The 8,062-nt window shown below is 39.1% G+C and overlaps 1 protein-coding gene across 1 annotated transcript in view; it reads right to left on the bottom strand.

Moving 5' to 3' along the window:
- LOC119408297 (cysteinyl leukotriene receptor 1-like) overlaps positions 1–1,393 on the bottom strand; it is a 3,879-nt gene extending 2,486 nt beyond the window's left edge. The window contains exon 1 of the mRNA XM_037675095.1: positions 1,377–1,393. The gene's annotated coding sequence lies outside the window, so the exon portion shown is untranslated. The remainder of the gene's footprint in view (positions 1–1,376) is intronic.
- Between the last annotated feature and the right edge of the window lie 6,669 nt (positions 1,394–8,062).

Below are 8,062 nucleotides of genomic sequence, written 5' to 3'. Positions count from 1 at the left end.
TACAACTATGTACTATAAGAACTATAGACCATAAGAACTATAGACTACAACAATTATAGACAGTAACAACTATAGACTAACAACTATATACTATAAAACTATAAACTATGATAAATATTGACTATAACAACTATAAACAATAACAACTATAGAATATAAGTACTATAGACCAGGGGTTCCCAAACTTTCCCATGCCATGCCATGCCCCACCCCCAACAGCTTTAGCTTCTGACCGAGGCCCACTCACAAACCCACAAACAATGCTACAAAACATGTAAAGAAACATCAACTTTTAGAATGTTTTAACTTTTATTCACTATATACAATTAATTATTACAGCTGCTGAGCATCAAAATGTTATTAACTAACATGTTTTAAACACTCTACTATATTCTCACTGAAAAAAAAAACTTTTCAACAAACTGTTGACCATAAGAACAAAAAAAAAAGAAATCTAACTTCTCTCTCAAGTGTATTTATCTGGAACTGCCTCCTCTGGATTACATTTTAGAAGATACACAAACTGGATTTTTTCATTAGGAGGGAGTCCACCATCATTTTTAAAAATAAAAGACTAAATACGCCTCAGCTGTCCTGTCTGATGCACTTGTTGATTCAAATACTGTTGTCTGTTGCAGGTTGAACGCTTATTATTTTCTGTGCTCAACCAGTTTCTGCAAAGTTTTGAGCAACCCACACCAGTCTGAGATACGTCAAGTATTTAGCTCATAGCTTCTTGACAATCAACCATTTTGGTGCAAAAACATTATTTTATGTCTGGCTAATGATTATTATTATTTTTTACTATATCCCCACAAAAGAACAATTTATGTTGAGCTTAACTGTGCTGACAAAAGAATGGTGCAAAAAGACATAAATTGACTTTTGTTTTAGCTGTTGACACAACTTTGATAAGTCCACTGTGTTATTAACCTTTTTTAGTATTCAGTCATTTCAGGACATTTGTCTGCACATGGCCAGATGCAAAACGGCACAGAAAATGACCAAATAAATCAATAAATTGCAGATGGTTTCCTGTACAAACAATAGAAACTTTTTGCTTATGATCACTTAAAAGAAACGATTTGCTTGGAAGCAAATTATTTAAAAATGAGGCTAAAGTTGTGTGAACAACATTACGTAAAACAAATCTAAAGCAAGATATGTTACAGCTAAATGTGTGCAGCTTTAATGGATTTTTAAAAAACTTTTGTAATGTCACATTTTTAATCTAATTTTAATATTAGCTCTGTTATGGCTTTTGTTTGGCTTTGAACTACAAACACACATTTACAGCTCTCAGTTTTCAGAGTTCAATGCACGAGCTGAAAGTCTACACGTGAAAGTGACGCATTCTTCTGAAAGACTGTCGTTACCTTTGAGCTTCTGTGTGAGGAAAGCAGCTTCTCTCCAAGTTGAGCTCAACGGCAGAGCTGCTTCAGATTGCGTCTCCTCTGCCTCGTAGCTTCATCTGCCAGATGTCAGAGCAGCAGATCGAACTTGTCGCGCTCCGCTGTTTGCAGACTGCTCTAAATAAAACTGGTCTTTCTTCTGCTGTGCAGCAACTTGGTGACATCATATCCTGTCCATAACCCCTGGTTCACAGAGAGAATGGGTCCGAGATGCACTGAGGACAACCTGAGAGTTCTGCACAGCTGTCCAGTCACAGCTGTATGCATTCCCCTCAGTGCCTTAATGCTTCTCAGGCACTTGATCTTCGTGACAGATCTCTAATTTGCTTCCTGTATACATTTGCCCCCAGACAGAATCATGTGCTTTCTCTTCCTTATGAGTCAGCCCAAATGTATAAGTCCGTTTGTTTTTTTCTTGTCAAACCTGTTTTAATCAAACTCTTCATTTTCAAAGTAATTTTCAACATGGAGTAGTATCCACTCTTAGGAGCTACACCTGACAAAATGTCAACACAACGAGACAGAAAATGTTTGCACAGAGAAACTTCAGACTGCTGCTGATTTACTTTCCTGGTTGCATTATGTCACAAGAAGCAGCAAGTCTGGACAAGTCACGAACAAGTTAAGTAAACTGCAGAAACTCAAAAACTATTTTCTTTTCCCTGCAAGATTTCCTCTAAATGCTACTAATGAGTGTTGGTAACTGTGAATTAATGGGAGCGGATACTATTGTGGAAATGGACAAACTCATTTTCACTGCTGAAAAGCTTTTAGGGTGGAAGAGCAAAGACATTAATCTATAACTCATTTATGTGGTTAAACACCAGCAATAAACACACAAACATCGGCCAAATGTGTGTTTCAGTAGCAGTGACTCTGATCAGATACTAAGTGTGCATTACCGTATTACAAACAAGTGCTTTGACCTTGCAGTGAGGTGTTGAAAGAGCATTTGCCATTTCCACGTAATCAGTTCTTGATCGTCCTGGGGCTCCTTTTAAATTGTGTTTCTAACTATCAAAAACAAAAGCCTCACTGTCTGCCTTACCACAACTGAATTCTACTTTAAACCCCAAAAGCCAATCCAAAATAAAGGTCCAAGGATTCATCAAGAAGGTTCAGGAGTTTATAGAGAAGGGCAACAAATAGGGATAACCTCTGAGATTCCATTTACCCTAAGTCCCAGTCCTTAGAAATATTTTTTTATATTTAAAACAATTAAGTTTGGCCCTCTGGACATTCAAAAAAACCCAAAACAAAACAAAAAAGTTGTAGAAAGATTCCTTCTTTCATCCAAAAGACTTCCTCAGTCTGAGGTGCTGTTTTCAGCTCAGTCTCTTAAATAGCACCTTCTCAGAGTGGATCAACCAGTTTGCTGCTGACAACCAAAACCAGCTGCTCACATGGTCAAGAAGGACCATCAGCCTAACAATGGATCATTAGCACACTGATGGCTGTTTACTATTCACAGAGGGCTGAGTGATACTAGCAATCAGCATTGTAAGAGGGGGACAGTTGAACCCGGAGGCCTCCACCCCTGTTTAATGATGGATGGTTTTGTGTTATGAATTCATAAATGTTATAATTATTGTGTAAATATATATTCTAACATGATTATGAATCATTTTAAAGCATTTGGCCATTTATTCTATTTATTTATTTAAAATATTTTATATATTTCTTCTAAATTTTCCAATATGTATTAATTATTATTATTATTTTATTTGTATCTTACCTAATTAGGTATAAATGTTTAATTACAAGCAATCATTTTTAGCCACTATGTGATGATTTTCCTCAGAATTAACCACTATAATTTGTATGTATTTAATGTAAGGATAAAAAAATAAAAGCAATATCTAACACATGATTCATTTAAAAGATCACAAAATAATATGCTTTAATTTAATTTATAATATAGAAAGACTAAATGTATAATCTAAACTACAGAGTCTCAAAACTACTCAACTCCAAATAGAGATACAATGGAAACAAAAAAAAAACACAGAGGGTCTTCAAATAGCTCTGATTGCACTAAAACCACCTCAAACTACTGTTCTGTTTACCACGTATGTTTCTAGGCTCTAAATAGTTTGACAGTTTTATTGAGGCTGCTACTCACCGGTGCATGTCTATTCTTCTTCATGCACTGATTGTCACAAAGGACCACACACCCAGTGGTGTAGTCTACATTTTTTAGTGGGTATACTGTGCTTAGAAACCAAAGCACAGTGATTCCTCACTTGTCGCGGGGGTTACGTTTCAGAGACCCCATGTTAGGTAAAAATCTGCGAATTAGCGGCGGTTATTGTTATTTTATTATTTCCATATATTTAAGGCACCCTTCTCACACTCTTATTAACCTTTCCCACTCTCTTATAAACACTTCATATGCTCTTAAACACTTTGGCGATCATGATGAAGATAAAGTCAATGAGATGAATGTGCACAGCATGTACAGTACACACAATATAAAAAACTGGGTTTAAACAACCCGTGATATAGTGAAGCCGCAAAAAGTGAACTGCAATATTGTGAGGGACTACTGTACAATGTAATCGTCAGTTTCTAAATAAGTTAAGTCAGGTCCTCTGGACGGGTTCAAAAAATAAAATGGTAGAAACATTTCGTCTTTCATCCGAGCTGTACTAAGCTCAGTCTTTTAAATAGCACCTTCTCATAGTGGATCAACCAGTTTGTTGTTGACATTGAAACTAGCTGTTAACATGATCGATCCATTATGAGAAGGTGTTATTTATAAGACTGAGCCTAGCACAGCTCCTCAGACTGAAGAAGTCTTTCAGACGAAAGACGGAACATTTCTACATTTTTTTGTTTTTTGAACCCATCCAGAGGACCTGACTTAACTCTTTTAGATTTTTCTACCTGGATTATTGAGTATGCATCAGAATAATCATCGATTTATTGTGCTTTTTAAGCATAGTGAACATTTCAAAATGTCTCTGATGCTTATATTTGAATAAATGTACAACAAACTTTGTACAACAGTTGGCTTTGTATTAAAAACATGTTATAGAATTTATAAAACAGTATCAAAGGAAGACATGTTCAAGTATCTTGTGTGAGCAGGGAGACAACTCACCGGTAAACAGTCACATGCCAGGGAAACAGAAAAGTGGGTGAAGAATTTGTCCAACAGAAGCTCACCCAGCCAGAGATCATTGCCAAGGGGACTGAACTTTGCAGTTGCGCCAAGAAGAATTCCTCTGGCGGAGATGATCACAGTCACAGAATCAGACACCTGCAACAACAAAATTAGTTATCTGAGTAGATTAGAGACATACCTTGGTCTGTGTTTAAATCACGAGTCTTTAACTGTGTATCTAAACCTCCACTCCAGGAATGTGTTGGATCCTGCAAATAAAATGTGACATCATCTGCATAAATAAAACTTAAATTACTGTGTGTAAAGTGAACACCTAAACAAACATTTGCAACTTACATGTACAGCTCAGTTAAGAACTGGAGCTGTGTGCTTGTACTTCATCCACATGGTGTTTCTCTCAACTTCATAAAGACGAACAATGCAGTCCCAAGAGGTGACCAGGAGGTACTGGGAATTAGTCGGACAGAATTTGACAGCAGAAATCCCATCCTCTGGTCCCTGGTCAAGCTCGTATTCATTTGAGACATCATCTGAAGAAAAGGAAACATAAAACCGTATTTGGCTTAAGTTTATTTTAGCAAAAATCAACCTGATTTTATTTATCAATCTTGACTGCAAATAATTTGCATTATTAAGAGCAAAAATGACATTTACAATGTCTTGATATTAGAACAAAATGCACAGTAACAAGGTCAAAGAATTATAATGCATAAAAAGACAAACATTTGAAATAAATACAAATACAACGGTCCGGTAGAAGAGAACTCCAGCGCGGTTCGAGTACAGTGTGAATGTAATCAGACCGGGCCCCGCTCCACAAGCAAGAAGTGGAGTACAGCGCAGGGCAAACAAACACGCATTTCTCTGACCTTATATGGAGCCGTCAGCTGCCTTGTGTGAAAAACAATATTCTCCATGGTCTTCTGCCTCATCTTCTGCTCATGCTGAGTCCATTTTTGAAAAATGACAAAATGTAACTCCTAAAACTGATAAAACTTGATGCCACTCGGTTTTTGTTTTTATTTCCAGATGAAGAAGTGTCTTCAGATGTTTTTGAGTTGTTTCTTTCAATAGTTCTTTTTGCCGCGCCCCCACAGGCGAGCAGGGTAATAGGTTGGTTCAACAGGTTGGCTCGTCTGCACAGTGCAGTGTGAATGCAAATGCACCAGCTCAAATTTAAACAAAATGTCATGAATATTGGTCCCCAACTGAACCGAGTCTACCGGACTATCAGGTGTGAAAACGACCTAAAGCCCCTAGTATACTGCCGCGTACGTCCATACGCAGAGGTACACACGTACGTACACAGAGGTACGAGCGTACCCCCCTGGGCATGTCCGTGCAAAGCTCAATTTTTACGACCGCATACGCGCATGCGGTGTCTCACAATAAACTGCCCGGCGACGGACTGTTTTGTATGCGACACCAATGTATTAAATTCCCCTTCTTCATCCCTGATCTGGCCTTTTCTTTTGTTTTTTTTGCCAAGAGGCAAGAGATCTCTTCCTCCTCCATTGATGCCATGACTGAAATGGTGAGAAATGAAAGAATTTGTCACGAGCGAATTAAAGTCAGGTCCAGCGTGGCTGCGGGAGGGTCTGGAGATTTCCTGGTGTGCTGGTCTGATGTGTGGGCTGCGCAGAGCCAGCGCTCCCTGTTTTTGTTGTTGTTTTTTTTAGATCTTTTTATTAACAACATATAAACACAGAACACCGCTGTGGCTGAGGCTGCAAGCACTCGTTTTTTTTTTTTTTTTCCCAACCTGTCAATCAATCCGGTAGGCGTGTCAGCAAATGACCAATCGGCGACCTCAATTTGTCCCGAAGGTAAACGCCCCTTGTCTGTGAAGCTGCTCTGCAGCTGCTCGGGGTGTACGCTGGAGTACGAAGTCTGAACTCTCTGCGTACAGTACACGCGTACGTATGCGTGAACGGACGTATGCGGCAGTATACTGGGGGCTTATGTCCCCTTTTGTTTTCTGTGAGGGAGTTCAGTTTATTTTATCTTGACTAGTTAGTTTGGGAGTTTGTTAGGTTAACCCATGATTTTGGCTTGAGTTTGTTTTTTCTTCATTTGACCTCTTATGGGCACTGTAGCAAATTATTTTGAATTTTGTTATTTTGGGGAATAAAACCCATTTCCTTTGAAAACCTACTACTGTGTTCTAATGCTTGACTGGCTTGGTCTTTTCCCCATGGTGTCAGAAGTGGGGTTTGCCAGTTGAGTTTACAGGTTTTTTGTTTTGGATATTTTGGGCAGTTTTTCTCAAACTCATTATTATTGTTTTTGTAAGGATGGTACTTTTCTGTGGCCCGGTTTGTGTCTGTTTCCCTCGTGCTTCCTCATTAGTTTCCATTGTTGCCACCTGTGTCTCGTCCCAGCTGTTTGTCATCATGTCTCGTCTTCTCCCAGTATTTAAGCCATCCTATTCTGTCTTGTCCTTTGTCGGGTCGTCTTCGTTGGTACTCTCCCTTGGGTCTCCTGAGTCTTTCCCTGAGTCTCCCTGGTCCCTCGAGTTCCCCGTGTCTCTCTTGTCGCCTGAGTTCCCCGTGCCTAGTTCATGTAAGTTTTGCTGTTCCGTCAGCTTGTTTATTTTGTACTTTTATTTACCATTAAAATCCTTTTTTTGTATATCTGCCGAGTTGAGTCCCTGTTCTGCACTCTTGGTTCGCTCCTAACCGCAAACCATGACAGTTTTGACTCCTCTCAAAACAAACAAACAAAAATGTCTCTTCTCTTTAACCATGCACCGTGGAGCCAAGAAAAACAAACCAGAGACCCATCAGACAGAAGAATCATGTACTGGGGAAGAGGAAATGGAGGCTGGAACTTCTAGAATGGCTGCAGACTTCGGGGTGGGGTGGGATGAAGATGTTAGAGAACCAACTCAGAGAGATCTGACTGGGATTTTGCAAGATTTCGTGGGACAGCAGGAGGCACGGGAGGTAAAACTGAACCAGGAACATGAAAAACTGGAATATTTTAAAACACCAGTTTCAGCTTCTACAAATGGACGTGCATGCCCGCACATCCTCATTCCCTGAGTCATTTTCAACTAATCCAGATCCCCAGGAGAATGACAATGGAGATGATGAGTGGGCCCAGGGTACATCTGCACCAGCCAATATACCTTCAGGGTATTCACAATTCTCTCTTGAGCCAAAGTTACAGAAAATGACAATTAAAGATGATATTGAGTATTTCCTTGTTACATCCGAGAGAATTTCAGCTGCCTGTAGATGGCTAAAAGCAGACTGGGGTTTCTGCCTCATTCCCACTTCTAACCGGTAAGTCAAGGAATGCCTATGTACTTATGTAAATCTAAGAAATCACAAAGTCAAAGAAAGCCAGAGAAGTTTAGAGGTACTGTTGTAAAGTTGCCTGCAGAGTCTGTCCATGATGAACCATTGGGATTTCAAATGTCAACAAACATCATTCAAATGCAACAAAATAACCCAGCATTGTCAGCCATTTTGTTGAAGGCCAAGCAGAAGGGTTCTGTGGATGAGCTTGGTAAACACAA

This window comes from Nematolebias whitei, chromosome 4, assembly GCF_014905685.2.
Source record: "Nematolebias whitei isolate Nwh7 chromosome 4, NemWhi1, whole genome shotgun sequence".
In the NCBI taxonomy this organism is placed as follows: Eukaryota; Metazoa; Chordata; class Actinopteri; order Cyprinodontiformes; family Rivulidae; genus Nematolebias; species Nematolebias whitei.
The sequence above is the reverse complement of the archived record's forward strand: the minus strand, read 5'-3'. Positions and strand labels throughout refer to the sequence as shown.